Below are 19,800 nucleotides of genomic sequence, written 5' to 3' on the forward strand. Positions count from 1 at the left end.
TACACACCCCGTTCTGCACAGTGGACAACAACCAGAAGGCTGCCTCTGTGAAAATGCATTCCGTCTTTTTGGCATCCTTTCAGGCAGGCAGAAACAATGCATAGCCCAAATGCTCCAAAGCATCCTCTGCTTTGCAGTCTCAGGGGCCTGTTCATTAGCTGGTAGAGGCAATGACAGTTCCTTAAAGTTACTAGAGTTAGACATGGATTTACTCCAAATTAAGGACTTGGCCGAGATTTTTTTTTTTTTTAATGCATTAGCAGATGGCAAATATGCACTGAGCACAGAAAACTACTGGTTTTTGAGGGCAATGGTTGCTTGCAATGCTAATTTGGGGCTTTATGTTTATGCAAGCTAACCTGGAGGGACACATTTCAGAGCTAGGTTGAAGCTGCAGAAAGACTCAAGCAGCAAAGTGCAGAATACCAGTAACCCATTTAAAGCCGAGTGTATGAATGCAGGGTTGGGTGTATGCTCATTCTGAAGAGATTCAGAAAATAAGGCAGGAGCAGATGTTAAGAGATCACAACTTTATATATTTCCCTCATTCAGTCAAATCAAGATGAGACCATTTGCGAAACTTTCAAAACAGGAAGGTACTTGGCTTTAGGTTTGTATTCAGGCTAGCTGATGCTCCACTGGAAGCTGATATCCATGTGTTCTGCTGGAAAGGATGTCCACATGAGAACATTTCAGAGCACCGTTGTGTGGTGGAAATCAACTAGTAATGAGCGTCCAAAAGCAGATGTTGAAAGATGTTTACAAAGCAGGTGCTGACAGACTGTTTTCATCTAGCAGTTCTTTTGACAGATACACCATATCTATATGTGCAAACTGTGATGACACAGACAACCTTTCCCTCCAAACTCTGTTAACCTTGCTGCAGAATGCAACCTGGGATAACCACAAAATAGCTATTGACCAAGGTTGAACAGCTTATGTAGTTCCAACAGTGTAGTCACAGAATAGGAATAAAATGAAAATCAAAGATCAAAGAAGAGGTTGTTTTCCTGGTAACAGTCCTACCCACAAATACAGGGGAAAGATGTGTCGTTCTCAGAGCACAGTTTGTCCTGAAGACAACTGAAGTCTCATAGTACGGTCTCCTGTGACTCCCAGCAAATGTTTTGAACCTCACTTTTTATTTCTTATTTCTTTCTCTTATTTTCTTTAAAGAATTGTCATATTCTGTGTTATGCCTGATACCATGCTGTTCCTACACATAAGACACTCTTGTGTGTTATGGTCAAAAACATACCTGGTTTTTTTTCTATTTCTGATTCATTTAAGGGAACCAGGAGGCCATTTTTGTGAGTGGAAAATCACACTGACCTAACCTGCAAATTCTGTGCACAGAAGACTTTAAAACCATTCCAGTGGCTACAGAATGAATCACAATACAGCAGGTATTCAGCTATCTTTTTTTAATAAGCATGCTTTAATTGGACAAAAGCGTAGCTGACATGTTTAACTTACACATCTATTATAGGGCAGAATTCACTTTAACCACTTTCTCCTAACATAATTTCCTGTGAAGTTAGCCATATTTTGGTCAAATAATCCTGCAGCTAAGACTGATTTCTCTGAACATATTTGCCAGCTGGGACTCTATTAGGTTAGAGCATTGCTTCCCACAATTAGGACCTGTGGACATTAATGTCATACAAATAAATATGTGTTGCTGTAGAATAATTTTGAGAACTAATTCACCAGACAGATTAAGTATGAGCTATCCACTTGCACTGTTGATTTCTGTGTCTCTGGCCACAGAAGTCCCATGATATTGCTCCTGCTTTCTGGCTACATGGCTGAGGATTTTTTAATGGGAGAGAGAAGATAAAGGGGGGGGAAAGAGCTGACTGCTCTAAGTTCCTGGGCATGTCCACTATTGATAATTTATTCATGCATTTTTTTTCTGCTTCCTTGGTCTGGTTTTGCAGCTCATATTTATCATTACAGCTCCTTGGAAGTCAATGGAATAAAATTCATTTGTCCTCTTTTGACTGAGAATGACTATAAAATTTTAGTCAGAACTGAAGAATAAGCTAGAAACCTTGAGTGTTGTTAATCCAGCATCTAAGGGGCTTATTCCTCACAGGTACTGCTCCCTGATTCAGCACAATCTTTTGAGCATTTGTTTAAATCCTTCTGTCAATAATGACCACAAGCAGAGGCTGAAGGCAAGCATCACAAGAAAATATCCTGACTGCAGTTCTTGGAGTCTTTCTAACAGCAGATTATTGAAATATGAATGCAGCCCTAAAACTTAAATTCAGTTTAGCACATCCTGAAAAAAGCCAGAAAAATGAGAAATCTTTCTGTGAATGTGGTAATGCTTGTTTTTGCTCTGAAGAACCAGCAGTTTTCAGATTACAGCTCTAGTATTTTAAAACTTAAAAGCCCTTAAGACCACGACACAAACCATTCTATTGATTATAAGGAAAACCATGAATATGCTGAGATTTCAAATAAAGAAATGAAGATCCTTAAATATCAACATTTCTGCAGAGCCTTTTAGTGTCTTACTGACTAGAGAAGCTCAGGAAAACCAAAGTAACGTCTCCCCTGCTGTGAGCCAGTGGAGCTCATAGCCCCTAGCTGACAATCTTTTCCCACATGCTATGACCACCATATCCAGCCCTTAGCGAAATGAGTGTTAAATTCACTGGAGAGTATCAGAAATGGAAATACACTAGGGGAAGAAAAAAAAGCACCACACAATTTTCTAAAACAGCTGAACTTGGAAAAGACAGTCAATGGGTAAATTAGGACAGTTTGAAAAGAGGTAACAGAACAGGCCATTGTTATTATTTTCTATTTGAACATTAAAGCAAAAAATAATCAAAAATATCTTAGCCAGAAGTAGAATAAATTTCACTCTGTGTTCCACTAAGCTGCATGTCCTTGACCTGATTCCTTGTACAGGAGTGTGAGCAAAGTTTGGCCAGCAGAGTTAGGTATCTACTCCTCACCCCTTTCACACCTGGGAACATGCTTCTTTCTGAGCTGCCTCTGTAAGAGCAAAGAGCAGCAGCTCCTGCTCTGTTGCATCCCAGAACATAGTAGCAGAATCACCCTCTGCTCCTCTCCTAGCAGAGGTGGCCCAGAAGCAACTTCATAAGCAGGACTGGGAGGCTCATAAAAAACTGAGACACTGGGATGGAGTTGCTACTGGTTGTACAAAGTAAATGCCAAACTGGAAAATTCCCCTCTGGGAAGGTGTGTCAGGTGAACCTTGGTCCTTTACACCTGGATTTTACTCCCCAGAGTAATGTTAGCTGGGCAACATTCAGCTCCTGGTCTTGCAGATGTCAGCCTGACTGCCAGCTGCAGATCACCCTCTGTCCCAATGGACTTCAGGCACAGTGAGGAGCAACTGAGCCCAGCATGAGACAAAAGCCATCACTTTGCAAGATCAAGTGCATGACAGCATGCAAGAAGCAAGTTGTGCCTCTGACACGTGAGGGGATGAGGTCCAACAGATCAGTACAACAAATTGGTGCCTGCAATATTCACATAAGCAACATTTCAGAGGGAAGAATAATAACAATAAAAATATTAAATAATGAAAATATAAACCTGGGTATGTTTTCTCTTAGATGCAAATCAAGATTTAAATATAAAAATGATAGGCTTCTGTTCATCCTTCTTAGGAAGTCATAAATTGTTAATCAGACCTTAGGCAGTGTTGTTTAATACCAACTTTAATAAAATAGCTGCCTGAAGCAGAAAGACAGCTGGGATCCTGACTCTAAAACTTTGGTAACCTCATCCACTTTTTTGTAGCCTGAGGCTCTTACACTACCATTGATACTAACTCCTTTGAAATATGCTCATTTTTTAGGTTGCTAAATTATTAAACACCTTATTAGTTGAAAGATTAGATGGAAAAAAGTCATCTCTGTATGACGGAAAATGGATTGGAAGAGGAAGGAAAAGTTGAGGGAATATTTACATAAAAGATACAGCACTGTTGTTGATATACAGAGGTAATCCATAATCCATAATTCATTTAAGAAATGAACCCATCAAATTACATAACTACGCATGACAAATTGCTACTGTTGAGCTATCCTACGATAAATTACAAGGAATCATTCCTGTCAAGAGTGTATTTTGTTTGAGACTAAAAAAAGCAATGTCGCTACAAGGTTGCTTTCCCTCTTGTTCCATAGGATTTGTCTATCGCACACAGTATCTCACACTTCCACCATATAATTTGACTGGGGTAGAAAAAGTTCCTTTGTATGGGGTAACGATAAAGTCTCCGAAATTAAAACTGCCTTGAAAATTGCAAGAAAAGGGGAAAGGACGAAAAAGAAGAATGTTTCTTCCTCATAATTTCTTAATACAATTTGTCAGTCAGGTGAGCAGATCTTTAGGGTAAAAAATAAGAAACAGTCATTTCCTGAAGTGTGATGTCTTTTTAGTGTATGTCCAGGGCAGCTTGCTAGCATACTAATTGTTTCATTTAATATGCAATACAGAGCATACTTACTACTTTGAAGTGCTCATTCATGATGTCATGGATATTAGTGTATATTTCTTAATTACACAACAGAACAATCTTTCCTCTTTCAACCTACACTTTCTGCTGCTCTGATTGGTTTCTTTAACTAGCCAGAATAATCATTTTGCCACACAGAGGCAGGAAAGTAAAAAAAAAAGTAAACAATTTTAAAAGCCATTTTAATTTAATAACAAATTGGGAGCTGTATTTTGTGTTAAATTAGCACTGCAAGCCTCATATCAATTCAAGGCAAGGTTCCCTGTTCGTTACTGCTTAATTAATCAGTCCTGTTTCCATCTAAATGAAAAGTTTTCTCTCTTTCCTATCATCTCTAACATCTCATTTCAGGCAGCACATCAAGTTAATCTTGCTTACATTAGCAACTTATTTCTAATGGCTCAGTTCAATTATTTGGTTGGAGCATGGTGTTAATAATGCCAAGGCTGCGGGTTCAATGCCTGTATGGGCCATTCACTAAAGAGCTGGACTTGAGGATCCTTATGGATCCCTCCCAATACAGAATATTCTGTGATAATTCATCCTATCCCAGTTTGCTGATGAATTCTGCTTGGTCTCTTCACTTGTTTTGAGCAACTTGGAGTTGATGGTAAAGCAGCAATTGCAAGAGCGAGCTCATTCAGCCTTGTGATATAGGGACATAGCTTGTCCCCACTATGTGTGGACAAACACCTGTTTCCAACACGCTGAAGTCTTCTGAACTTTTGGCTTCCTGGTGTGCCTTGTCCTTCCTGAGACAACATGGCACTTGGAGATATGGTTTAGTGATGGACTTGACAGTGCTGGGTCAGCTCTTGAACTTGGTGATCTTAGCAGTCTTTTCTAACCTAAAACATTCTATGATTTCAATATGCACAGAGCTGAGCAAAGAATTATTATCTTATAGAACAACAGACGAGTATGAAATATTCCCATGGAAGAAGAGAAATTTGTAAGGGAAGGAGAATACAGAAAGTTGGGGGGTATCTGAAAGCATGTCCTCATTAACCTTTATGCAACATATCCCGGAAATAAAGCTGTGATAAGCATGAGTCCTGCACTACTATCAGTAGTGTATATGAAAAAGTATCAAACATTCCACCATGTCACCTTTGAAGGAAGTGAAAAACAGGACCTGACCAACATCTGGTTGCGTATCTCCTGTTTATGCTAACCTCATCATTCCCAGAGCTGGAAACTGCTGCCACTGCAATAGTCTATCACCAGCAGCAAATCACACTAACTTTGGGACTCTAATCCAAGACCTCCGGTGTTTTGGATTGCATCAATCTGGCCCCAGTCAAACTCTTACTGAAGCTGCAGTTGCTCACACGTGCTAGTCTCTTTTCTGGCTGGGATGCATGCCTGCCCATGTCAGGATGCATGTTGCTAACACTGCAACCCCCCCAGGCACCAGCACGGCTCCAGCAGCTCTGTCCGTAGAGACCCGCAGCCTCCGAGACGTAACGGATACTCGCTCGGGTCAGGGCTCGAAACTAAATCTGAGCCTGAGGTGTCTGCATCACATGAAGGCTGGTTTTAATTCCAGATTGACAAATATAAATACTTTTGTAATAAACACAAAACACACAATATTAAGTGACCATTCCAAGAGGATGAAACCTGTTTTTCCTGAATAATTCCAGTATTTACTTTTGCTCATCCAAGACTCAGGATGTTATTGCAACAGGGAAGAAAGATATACAGCATATTTTATCCTTCTAGATTTGCAGCAACCAGCCTCTGACCTCACATTTACCAGCCTGGTTGAAATTACAACCTGCTGCTACGGAAAACCCTGTCATACTTTGAAGTAACTCCGATATCGAGTAGCTTTGAGATATCTGACAAATGAATTACAGTGGATTAATGAGGAGCTGCTTCAGAAATCCTGCAAAAGAGACCTTTACACGTTACAATATGGTAATACATTTCATTTAATAGCAACATAAATTATGTGCTGAGAAAAGTGGGAGCCTGTTTTTGTGTTGTTTTGTTGTGGGTTTTTTCCCAAGAGGAACAGAAATCCTTCCTATAAATCAGAGTGCACACTTCTCTCTCTGATGGGAAACACCGCTCTGAAAAGCACCGAATTTCAAAGCTGCTTGAGATTAGATTGTCTGCAGAATTGTGCTGATAGCTGTAAATATTAATAAATATGATACACTGGGCCAGCTTGTTTCTTCAGATGCTTATGCTCTGCTTCCTCTTAAGTGCAGATGACCTGAAGACACAGGCACCAGGAGGAAGAATCTGAGCTAAGAGCTGGTTTTAGAGATGCAACACACAGTGACATTTGCACAAAGGAAGGATGTTTCCATTACATGCCAGCAGAAATAGCCAGGAAGTGAAAATCTCAGTCCAGTCCTCTCTATCCCCTCTGCAACTGCTGATGGGAGCTGACAGACAGCAGAGAATCCTTCTCCATGTTGTACAGATGATCCAGAGCTATACTGTTGAAGGGGCACAATAGTTATTCCTTACACAGGTTTTCTTTCCATCCCCATTTTGCATAGTCTATTATTTAGGGATACAAATTATACAAACATGTGGCTGTCATGTTGTGGTCACCATGAAAATAATTGCAAAGTTGTAAACACTTCATTACAAATCCTGACATCTTGATCCAGAACTACACTTATGTTTTCAAACAGCCTTCTGGACTTCAGTGCCGTTTATTGGTACTTTTAAAAGCAAACTGCTCTGGGACCAGGTATGGTAAGTCAGAGAGAAGAACGTGCTTTGTTTATGGGAGAAATAACTTGGTAATTATCAGCAGTGAGAAGGGAAATACCATAGCAGAGCATTCATATTATTTAGACTTAAATGGAGTTTAGATGAAATACAGGGTTTTATAAAACTGGTTGGCACAGCATGAATTGCTTAAAGGGATGTGGCTGGTGGACTTAGGAGTTGCTTCTGCATCTTTTTCCCTTTCAGCCCTGACAGCTAAATTGAGCACCAATTTCACAAAAGAAATTTGCTCCCTGAAAGAGATTCTACCTCTATATATTCCTGCTCTGTGATCTGCCAGGGCACTCTTCACACTATGAAAGTGAGGAAATAGGTTCTCTTGAATTCTTGCAGAGCTTGATCAGTTTGTCAGGCCAGCTCCAAAAGCATCAGGTCATAGTAGGTGGCACAAGAGCTCAGGACCTGGTACTACTTCAATCTAAACTGGCCACAAAACTTGTAAATTTAATGTGTCTTTTTTTATGAGTCTTTTTCTACTTCTCCCTCTATTTTATTTACACTGAGATCAATACTTGTGTCAGGGGTATTGGTGTACACGATGTCCTTATTCAAGTAACTTCCCTTTGACTCACCTTCATATCTGTGTGCTAGGAATACTACTCCTTAGATGTTTACAAAGCAGGGGTGCTTTGAAATGAATTCATGCAGGCATGGACATGAACAAGAGATAGTGTGGTATGACCTCTGGCTGCCCCAAACCACAGGGAGCAGCATGCAGAATAGGCAGCCTTTTATGAGATTTTTTTTTATCCCCTTCTCTCCCACAGGCATAAGTAGGTGGGAATGTATGAGGCAGGGAACGGTAAAGCAACTCCGTGGCCAGTCCAACTCGGCCAATGCAGAGAGTAAGGTCATTTCCACTTTGCCTTGGGACAGCTCAGATTACTTTCTCCTGGGAATAAGATACTCAGTCCTGTCTCAGACAGTTCTGGAGCTACTCAGCTTCCCCCTTCCCCTCCACAGAAAACATGGCTGAACAAACAAGTAAAAAACATCCAGAAAATCCTTTGGGGAGAGAGTGTCAAAGCAGATGCAAGGAGTCCTTGAGAAAAATAATTGGCTTTCTTTTGGATGAAAAAAAAGAGACCCAAATCTGACTTTTCCCCCCCATCCATTCTTTGATCAGCTACAACAACTAAAGAAAGCAGGAGAAAGGCAGGCGGGTTGACTGCAAACTGTACTTGCTATAAGAGCCTGGTTCAGCATCCCTGCTGTGTTATGATCTCCTCCTGTGACCTTGGGCAAGTCACTCACCTCCATGGTGATTCGCTTTCCCTGCTGTAAAACACAGCCAATTATACAGGCCAGCCTCACAGTGGGGCCATGTGGTGAAGATGTGGAATTGTGGAATACCTGAACAGCTTTTGAGTGAAGGCCTCATGTCAATGAGCTACACTTTGTCCCTTACTTGAAGTGAGAATCCAAAACGTCCACAGAGTAACTGTGGGTTATGGGGGGGGAGGGGGGTGTTGCAGACTATTATAAGCTATATAATTTTCTTTTTGTCCATGAAGATACTTTTCTCAAATGATTGCCAGACTAATGACACCCTAAAGTTACAAACCACCAGGCACTCAAAGTGAATCAATTCAGTAAGGAAACAGATTTCACCTGAGTCCTCAGGGCAAAACTAAAAGCAATTGTGCTTTTAATTATTCTTGCTATGGTATTGGATCTAAGAGGATGAGGGTGGAGGACACATCTTTCTAAGAGAGAGGGTTTTCCCTGGAGTGAGATTGTCAGTATGAAGACTGGCCCCAGTGCTGCAGTGTCAGCACCCCAGCTGGGCTCCACAGGCACGAGTGGTTCTCCCACCGCTCCACAGCCTCTCATGCAAGTCTGGACCACCATGACCTTCAGTGCTAAGTGGAATTACCATCAGAGGGAAGTATTCTCTTTGAGTTTGGTGTTTCCCTCACAACAAAGCAGAGCTACATGCTAATGATCGTGTTGATCAAGCAGCCTTTGTGCTTACAGAAGCTATTAGCTGCCAATTGTAATGAGGGAACAGGCAGCTCTGCTTTCCACCAGACAGGCACACACCTGCAGTACCTGGGGAAACTTGACTAGTGTTTAATTTTTGTGCTAATTTTCAATTCCTGCTGACCCTTCTCCTAGGTCCTCCTGCTCTGGCTCGGCGATTAGATGCAGAAGTGGGAATGCTGGAAAGATACACTACCTGTTATCTCAGAGGCAGCTGTAAACATTACAGCATGATAATGAAATTAGTTTAGCTGAGAGGAATTATGGTACCCAGATAGTACAGGATGGATCTCATTCATAAAGTGCTCTCTTCTGTGCACTGCAGTGTGTCACTAGGGAAGAGCTGAGGGGTTACGATGGGTATTTATGCTGTAAATGAGATCCAGTGGTCACATTCTTGCTAGAATTAAGCATTTTCTGACTATATATAAATATATATGCATATCCTGACAAGAGAGGCTAATTAACCCATAAAATATTAGCCCACAATGCCAGAATAAAGCCATTATTGAACAGGTTACTTAAAACATAGCAAGGCTGGCAGTGTTCTTGAATGACACCAGATGGAAATGTATTTGTACTTTTCGTCTATGCGCCTGGTGCAGAGGAGGGTATGGAGAGGGTGTCTTGTGGCTGGGTGTGAAGAAAGATTATGCAGTATCATTCTATCTTGGATGTTTCAGCATGGTGCTATCAAATGCTCTGGCACCATCACAGTTAAGCAATCAGTTCTTTACTTAAAGATTCTTTTTGGAGGTCCAACATCCTAACTCTGGAAGGTCACCATGCCAGTTGAGCCTTTTCCACCCTGACAGGGCTCACAGGCTCCCCTCACCCTTCCCCATCAGCAATGATCCTCACTGCTGCTCAGAGGGTTGCAGCTGTAGAGGAAACTATCCTTTCTGGTTTGTTTTGAGAGAGAAAAATACTCAAGGAGCAGGAAGCTCCATGAGACTGGACATACCGACCAGTAACATTAATTCACACCATTCTATAAACACTCCTGAAATTCAGTTATCCTATTTTCTTCTGGGAATGCTCTTACTAACAAACAAACAAAAACATAAACTCAAATATTTACAGTCTTTGTTTGGGCCTTTCAGTGCCAAATGCACAACCAGGAAAATGAATAAAGTAGAAGACAATGGTGGCAACCAGCCCCACCTGGAATAAGGAGATGGTCACGGGTACAAAGAGGGATAAACCTGCATGAAATGGGGTGGGAAAGTAGCTGATGGGTGAGCAGGATTAGGACACACAGCAGTGCCCTAGAGAAGCTTAGGAACCTGAGCCTGGATAGACTCCCAACACAAATCAGCCAGTCGTTGGGGGAAAAACCAAAAAGTGACTCTCAGGCTGAGATTTACAGCATAGAAAGTTCAACTGGAAACAAAGTACTCACACTCAAACTTTAAAAATGCTTTTACCCAGCATGTTCCCCACCTAATTCCACTGCAGCATCACTCACAGCACAACCCAGAGAGGATGACTTTTTCTGCTGATGTTTTGTATTAATTATGCATTCTTCAAGGGTGTTTTTAAAACAAGGACTAGTAATCTGCCCTGCACCTTTTGCTAAGCTATAAAGACAACTAAAAGCTGTATTTAATACTAAATGTTCATGCTAAATCTTGTGTCTCCCCATCCCAAATGAAACAAGGCAAATTGCCATACCTTTCTCCTCACACAGCATAGTTTTTTTCAGACCCCTTGGAAAGGTCTGCCATGACTAAGCATGCAGCATGAGCAAACCAGCTGCTACTGGATTTTTATCTCAACCAGAACACATTTAAACTTGTGAATGGTGTTGATGCTGCAAACTGAATCCTGCATACAGTCAGCAGAAGAGATTCGCTCTGCGTGCCACAGAACTCTTCACTTTGTGCACTGGATGGGGGACTCACTTTAAGGGTTTGCATTGCAAAGGTCCTGAATTTGGCCCCACCATGGCAGTCAGGATAACCACAACTTAGTTTATCAGCCCTGTTTCTAACCCAGAAAATTATATAGGAAAAAGTAAAAGGAAAAAAAAAGTAAACCCAAAATGATGCAAAGCCTCTGAAGACACAGGAACAGCTACTGCAGCTAACTAGGTCTTCAAGGGGTTAATGAAGAAGCCTCCCTAACACCCAGCTTCCAAGGCAAAGCCTTTCCCACACGGTTATGATAATCAAAAGATACTGAAAACCAATTCTGTTTCATTCGGGTATAATTGCAGCAGAGCCACTAGAGGAATTGTAACCATTATGTAAGATGAGGCACCATCACAGTGGGGCCTGCTGCTTCAAATACATTCTACCCACTCTTTTTTATAGATTTCAGCTACCTTTCATTATAGTAATTAGCCAACATTTCCAAGGAGATCCATAAATAATGTCCTGCACATCTTGAGCCATAATGCTGCAAGATTGCACTAGAAGGGTAACATAACTTAAAAGTAGTCAACAAAGGGAAGGTGACACACTGAAAAGCTCAGTTAAGCATGAGACAGACACTACCATTTCATTTAACAACAGATAAATGTTCCTTGACCACCAAACAGGCACCCACCAGAAAAACCAACAGTGATCCCTTCCAAACCCCAAAATACTGCAGGATTCTATTAATAAGCAGCATATCAGCATGCTGAAAACTTCTTCAGTCAGAGCAAAAATGATGTAGCATACTTGAGGGGACAGTGGTCTGGAGGAAGGCTCCTGCCCAGAAGAACTCAGTGTACCCTTGGGAAGAGGGTTGCTCATTTAGGAAAGGATCTCATCTGGTGAGAGCAGAGGCACAATCATAACTTTTAGCAAGTTCACATTAGTTTTGAGATCTTCTGCAGAAAGCAGGAGAAAAAAAAAAAACCCACATTTTTTAACTTGTGCATGTTTTGCTTTGAAGGAAGTCTCTCAACTAAATATTATTGAAACAGCAGATGGCAAAATGCAAACTTTATGAAAGGAAAGGCTGCCTTGAGCGGCAGGTTACTGTTTGCATGGAAGAGCTGTGCAAGGGAAGAAGGGAGGGAGGGAAGGAGTGAGAAAAGAGTCAGAAGTTAAGATGCACATTTCTAGCTGAACAACTTGGTTAGAAAATGATGACTGTGTCTATAAATGTAATCTTTAGAGTGCTGGCATGGAGATATGCAAGAGCTGTGAACTGGTGTGAAAACTGAAATACCTAGAGGGACTAATAAGTCCCTACAGGGACCCCAGTTACTTAAATGGCTGCAAAGGATAATTGCAGAGAGCTACATCAGGACTGAATCAATGCCATTTTCCCTGGTTAAAAAAAAAAAAATAAAAAAAAAAATAAAAAAAAAAAAAAAAAATAAAAAAAAAGTATTGCTGCTCTGATTACGTTATCCTGAAAAGACTGGCTGTTTTCTTCTTCCCTCCCCCAGCTCAAAAGTCAACTGCAAACCACTAGAAATATGTCCAGAAAGATTATGGTGCAGCTGAAAGCCAGAAGCATATGAGATTATATATTTACTGGTGCTATGTCAGATAACATCTGAGAGGAGAGGAAAAAGAGATTCAGCCTTGCAGTCTTTATTAGCATGTTTGGGCTCTTTAAAGGAGCTATCCAATTTTGTCATTGCTGCCAGGCCTTTAAAACTGTATATATCCATGATAAAGGAATCTACTTAATCTTGATCACAAGCCTCGGAGCTCTACCCGACTCTCCTGTGACATGCAAACTTATTACCTTTAAACTGGAATTAGAAAAAAAGAAATGAATAGGGATGCACCATTACCCATAGCATTATATTGCTCAGGAACATATGTTAATCAATTTTATGGCATGTTTTAAGTAACATGCAAGTACTTTTGCAAAGAACTGTCTGCATAATAGAGATTTCAGCCCAGCAAATACAGGAGATAAGCCTTTATCTTGACTGGGAGAGCTATGTCTATTTTGATTAAAACCAAAGAGGTCTGCACGATCAAGCAATTTTATTCCCTTGGAATTATGTCATTTCCAGAATGCTACTACACACGGTCTTGTGACAAAAGGGAATGGAAATAACCTTGCTCTTTACTGTAATGCTCTCCTTGCGCAAATGTTCATGCATGTAGCTCATGAGGTACACATGTAGTATGTACATTCCTTCCTCAGAGATTCTTGAATAGACAAGAACTGTACTCTCTATTCCAGCTGTGCTAGAAGAACGGTTAATTTGGAGAAAGGACTGACCTTACACTCTGTAAGTAATTTGTGCTACTCAATCTTTCATGCACTGCTAGCAGAACTTTAAAATCCCACACCACACACAAGTAAAAGGAAAAAGGTGCCCTATCTTCTCAATTTATATAAAAGTAGTAGCTGTGCCATCGTGCTGGGAGTAATTTCGGTCGTTAAACTTCTCGAACCTTGAATGTCATCAGGAGTTACTTAGGTGACCATCCACTTGCACTTAAAAAGTACTGCATTTAACTCTCCGTAAAATATGGATTTTATTGCAGCAGTGACAGGACTCCTTTCCTCAGCAACTGACCTCTAATGCAATTGCTTATCTCTTGCCTCAACCTTTTGCATAAGAATATACAGATGTAGTGTGCAAACTGTTTTCCCTGCGTGTGCATGTAAGTAGGTGTTACATGCATATTAATACATAAATAGTGCAACCTAGCTGACACAGAAAGTATGTTACCAGCTCCTTAGAAACATTTACTACACCACCAAATTCAGTGCTTGCTTTCTGCAATTACCCAACTTCTTTCCTGTAAAAATGCCTATACGCCTACCCTGTTACTTCCACCTCCTCCAGCACTCCCCAACTCCTTCTTTTATCAAATAAAAGACTTCACATTTGTCAATTCCTGTAACGTCCCCAGATCTGCTCGCTCTGCCCCCTTCTTTTCACTGAGGGAGCGCCTCATTTCAACTGTGCTCTACATTCAGTTCTGCACTTTGCCTCGGATCTCGCTCAGGATCCGAAGGGTTTTGCCCTGCATTCACTTCACAGCAACGCGGCAGTACCATGAAAGAGAGAGACAGACTTTAAAAATTATTATTTTCTAGTTATTCATCCTTCTGCTGTTGTTATTATTACTAATTATTACCGTTACCCTCTTCCAAGCACACACGACCTTTCTCCCGCTCTCATCACCTCTCCTCGCCCCAAGTGTCTCGCTGGCGATGACAATCCCCAGGAAAACGCCGCATCCTTTCTCCTGACTTACAACGCCAGCAAACGTGGTCCCCACCCGGCCCTGAGCGTGGGGCAGGGCGCGGAGCCCCGGGGGAGGGGGTCACCCCGGCACAAGAGAGCTGCCAACTTCGCAAAATAAGTGCTTGTCCCCATCCTCCGCCCCCCCCCGCCCCCCCGCCTTAATTAGCATTCCAAATAAGCACGGCAGAAAGAATAAGAAAAGAGGGGGAAAGAAAAAAATAAAATAATAAAAAAAAAATCCGAATGCGTCTGGCCGGCGAGAGCTCCAACTTGCCCGTGCAGAGGTGCAGAGCCGCATCTCCCATCTCCTCCCCGCTTACCGGCGCAGGGACGACGCGGCCGAGCCTCGCCCGGGTCGGCGGTGCGGCTCCCCAGCCCCTTCTCCCGGCGCTCAGCCTCCCCGCCTCGCACTAGGGCTCCCGCTCGGCCAGCAGCACTTTTTAACTCCGGCATGCAGGCAGCCCGAGCCGAGGGGGCTCTCTATCTGATTGGTTTCCATTCACTGCTCCTGATTAATAAAAAAAAAAAAAAAAAAAAAAAAGGAAAAAAAAAAAAAAAGAGGGAGGAGGGGGAGGGAATAATAAAAAAAAAGCCAAACTCCTCCCTCTCGGCTGGGCTCCCTGGCAGGCGCGCACACGCTCCCGCACACACGCGCACCCGCACCCCTGGCGCCGGCGCTGCGGCTGCAGGAGCTGCCCGAGCTGCCGCACCGGGGCCGGGGGGGCGCGGGGCCGGTTCCTCCGGCGGGCAGGGATTTGCAACTGAATGCGGTGGGAGGGCAGAGGGGGAGGGCTGTGCCAGGGAGAGCCCCCCTTTCCCCCCGAGAGCGGCTCCGTGCTTGAGGTGGAGAGCAGCCAGCTCCTTCCCAATGGTTTGGTAGCGGCGGCTATAGCGGAATAAAATCGGGGGAGGGGGGATAAAGAGCAGGCAGAGGCACGCTCCGCTGTTGTGAACTGTGTGTTTGTGCTGTGCGGCTTCTCATCCTCCGAGCTGCTCTTAAGTCCTTCTTTTCGACATCTGAGATGCCCCGCTGGTCTTTTCCCACACTTCCCAGGAAGTTCATGGACTTGATGAATCAAGATATTTCGGTGAATTATTAATGGAGATGACACTTCGTGGTGGCATGTGGCGGTTTCTATGTGAATGGAAAGCAGCGGAGGGGGATTTTCCAGGTGCCTGCCTTTGCTTGGTCCCTCTCTTCCCAGAGGGCTTCCCATTCCGGAGGTTATGACTAATCCTAGTGCAGAACGGACTGAAATCTCAGCTTTTGCTGTGGGACTCATGGAGCCCCTCTGCCCACATGCATTTTGTACAACCTCTCCCCCCATCCCCCCCAACTGCATAAATACAGCTTGAAATAAGGCTTTGCATTTTCTTAATCTATATATTAAATTACAAGATGCAAATTGCCAACCAGTTTATCATTTACCTACCCACCTTTCACAATTTCTGCATGCTCTGTGTCTTAAGGATGGGTCTGTGCTGGCTCTAAGCCATCTTTGTGTCCTGTTTCTGGACTATTTCAAGGCTTTTAGTATAATTTAAATACTCTGAGCACTAGGAATTCAGGTAGCAATCTTGCTGCTTGTGCTGTAATTTCTACAGTGCTGCAGCACTATGTCCATAGCATAGCTGAAACTGGTGCTGAGCTTGTTGTAAAACGTGGAATATGTAAAGTTTTCATAAGGAAGGATGTTCTTTATTGTTTGATCTTTGTGTACTCTCAAGACTAGTCAACAAGAAGGGAGATTTAATCCATGAAACACACCTAACAAACATGGTCTAAGTGATGTCCAGGTGTTAGAAAAACAAATTACTTGTTGGTAGAATTGCCTTGTTAAGGGTTAGGGCCTGACATACTACAGTGATCTCAGACCTAGGGGGAGGTTACCAGGGCTTGGGAAGGAGGATGTTCCATTGATAGCAGAGGCAAAGAATGCAGAATTTGTGGGCCACAAGGACAACTGGCAGAACTCCCAAGGTAAGGAAGAAACTAACTCAGCAATTGTGCTGAAATCAACTCCAACGGGGTAAAAGGTAATTCTGGCAGAGAGAGATCATGACTGCCAACCCATGGACCATCAATGCAAGAAACCCAACAACTCAAGAGAAAGATTGAGCATAAAGATTAATTAGTATGAGAAGCAAGAGAATCATTAACCAATAGAAGACAGGATACTAACTAATAGAGAACTATGTAACTTGCCACCAGTTTTCACAGTCCAGCTCACTGTGACCCTGAATGTAGTCCAGCTGGGCAAGCGTGGCAAAAATAGAGGGGCAGGAACGATGGAATTGCCCAAAAAATAGAGCACTTTAATGATGGTAAAATAACAAACACAGAAACCACACGATTTGAGGGGCAGCATCCAAACACCAAGGGGTGTGGTGAAATTGACAATATACAGGGGGATCTTAGGGCAGGAGTCTGATCCCAGACATGGAACAGGAGCATAACCTTATATGTGATGGGTCCCGAACCAACTGAGAACCAGAATCAGAAATGTGGCCTGTTATGGAATGATTCTATCAGCACACTAACTTCCATCCTTTCAGTATCCCGCCTCCCATGGTCTCAGCTTGAAGCCTCCTGCATAAGCCGCTGAGGCTAAACCACTGTTCATCCCAGCCAGTTTGGTTCCCACAGCCAATGAACACTAATTCCTTTGTTTGCTGAAATGTATAAATTGTAAAAATTTGATATCTGATGTGCTTGATTTGTGGAATACCACCAAGCACGCAGGCTTGTGCAACTGTGAAATACATAATCAATGTCTCTCTTGAGTGTGTAATATTGGATTGTTGCATACCAGGTAACGAATCTGTTTTCTTTGGACAACAGGCTCCTTAAGAAAGCCTTCAAACTATTTCCCACAGCCACCGTGTTGGCAAAATTCTTCTTTTAAGGACTCTGTATGATACTACAAAAGGCAAAACAAGGTAAAGAAGCTGAATTCTGCTATGCATATATTTGTGAACTCAAACAAACCCCCACTTAGGTACCACTGCCATTATTTGGCCATTTTAGTCTTTCCACAGCTGCGTTTTTCCAGTCTGTAGATACCCTGGTTGCTCTTCTTTGAACTTCCCCTAGTTCCCTCATTATTTTCTTTTTTTTCCAGCAATGACAGGTCAGGAACTCAGTGAATATTTGCAGAGCATTCCCACGGGAGCTTTCTGGACACAGTCTATCTCTCTTTATGACAGACCACATTTGCAGGCTTTCTTGTTCCCTGCCATATTGCATTGTCAATTCACTGCCCACTCTAACCCTGAGGTCTCCTTGGGCATTATTCATTCTTAGATGCATCATATTCTGATTAGCTTTAATAAGGCTGGGTATTTTATTTTAGTTTAGTTTTTATTTTTATTTTCTCATCCAGAGTGGAATTAAAAATATCCAAGAAGGGCTTCTGTATTTTTGTTAAAAAGGAAAAGTTAGTGCAGGAACTGTTGTGTTCTCCATATCATGTGCATAAGATATTTATCTTCCAGTCAATTATATGAATTTGTGGTTCATGATTTGAAGTCCATATCTGTGTGAAGAAAACTTCTTTCATTCTTGAGAGATACTGTCAGGGTAGTGCTTTTCTTCCCTAGCCCTCTTCTATTGACAGCTATAATGATAATAGAAATAGCATATTAGATCACATCATTAGCCAATGAAGAGTCCTGTATACCTATATTAGCTGAGTGAAAGGCTCAGCTAGGATTGTGGAAATTGATCAAGATTGGCTGAAAACCACTTCCCTGCCATGAGGTGGAGGACATAAGAAGGTTCAAAGAAGAACTGAATGTTCACGGGTCTAAGACTCTAAAACTGGAAAGGAGACAAATATTGCTCGCAGCTCTTGAACCAATCTAGTATTTGGGAATCAGAATGAGTACTCAAGGTAAAACATCCTGTCTCAATGCCTATCTTGTCTGTGGGTCTTCTCTAAAGCAAGCATTCCTGCCCATGGACTGACAAGAATTAGTCAGGATGAAGATCCCAGGGGCAACTTCTGCCTCTGCAGTCTCTGTGGAATGCCTAAACCCTTCCAACTGTGACCAAAATGTCCATGAATCTCAGTCACCAGCACAAAAATGAAATACAGTGTAAGCTAGGAATATATGGCAATATTCTCTAAGCTATTTGGGTGAAATACTATTTCCAAACAATAGAAGATGTCTATGTGGGATGTACAGACTAAACAGCCACTTTTGGTTCACTACAAGCTGCAGTATCTGCAAAAAAATCTGAATGTCTCACTTTGTAATTCCACAGTTCGGAGTTTGCCCAGCCTCTTCCAAAAATAGAGGGACCTTACTCTGAATTTATAAAGGAGAAACCTCAGTCTAAGAGAATTTCTCTTCATTCTTTTCTGCTTTTCTTTTTTTTTCCCCAGGGCTGGGGAGCCTTGCTTTCCCAAGCTTGAATGCCACATCTTTCAAGTCTTTAAGCCCAGTCCTGTAAACCTATTTGCGGTGATCAAGGATTAGCCAGGCAATTGTAAGGGCTGAGATAATGTCACATTTTACCATTCTGCGATCAAGATGTGCTTTTCAGTGTTGAAACAGCCCTGGTGTCTTCCTAGTCCTAGTCTGTTGCAAATACCTAGGAAACAGGATAGCAGAAATCACTTTCCCATCTTCTGTCAATTCCTCCTGGTCTGCTTGGCCACTGGAAGAGTAATGGTTTGCCCAATGGATCCCAGTGATTGCATGCAGCCCTGCAATGCCCTGTATTTGTTCTCAATCTCTAAGTAGTTTTGTTCTTTGTCACTGTCTTTCTTCCAGTGAGGCCCCCAAAATTGTAGAAGGAGATTATTCCAATGAATCTGAATGCCTTGTTCTAATTTGGGTTTGTTACATGGTTTAGGCCCTTCTGGAAGTGATGAAGAAAAGCAGCAGATGGTTTGATTGGTTCCTTCATAAGCTACATGAGGAACTACTCCATTTCTGCCTATTCCATAGATATTTTAGGGTGAAAAGGATTCCCACTGTGAGATACAAAAGAACAAAGAAGCAAAATGTGAATCAGAGCTTGCTGATTTTGTAGAAATGTTATGAAATCTGCCTGGTTTTCTTAGCTTGCTATCTGAACCTCTCAGCTGCTTCCCAAGTAGGGAACTTGATATTGCAAATTCTTGCAGTTTCGTGCTTTCTTGAGTGTCTGTCTTGCCCCATTTCAGTGGTGAAAGTCAGGGAACGATGGTTATCGATGGTAATTAGAAAATAGTAGTAACAATTTTGGTTTGTCCGTGAGTTGTATTTATTCATTAACAGTGCAGTTCCTCTGAGCAAACTGGAGCTTCAGTCTTCTTGTCTAGGTTGAAGATGAAGATTTATTTTCAAAACTATTCTGGAAATTCAGTTTTCCAATCAACTACCATGTTAGCTTTTCCTCTGCTTCTCT

General features: G+C 42.1%; 1 protein-coding gene across 4 annotated transcripts in view; it reads right to left on the bottom strand.

Annotated features, from left to right (window-relative positions):
• The window catches only part of LOC310908507 (cadherin-6), a 103,615-nt gene extending 88,232 nt beyond the window's left edge, over positions 1-15,383 (bottom strand). The window contains exon 1 of one of the 4 annotated variants that reach the window (XM_083859612.1): positions 14,723-15,383. The gene's annotated coding sequence lies outside the window, so the exon portion shown is untranslated. Of the gene's footprint in view, positions 1-14,292; positions 14,311-14,339 lie in introns of those variants that run through there. The other 3 variants (XM_083859614.1, XM_083859611.1, XM_083859615.1) reach the window with 3 other exon arrangements.
• Positions 15,384-19,800: the final 4,417 nt, after the last annotated feature.

This window comes from Zosterops lateralis (assembly GCF_965231275.1).
Source record: "Zosterops lateralis genome assembly, chromosome: 1".
Classification (NCBI taxonomy): domain Eukaryota; kingdom Metazoa; phylum Chordata; class Aves; order Passeriformes; family Zosteropidae; genus Zosterops; species Zosterops lateralis.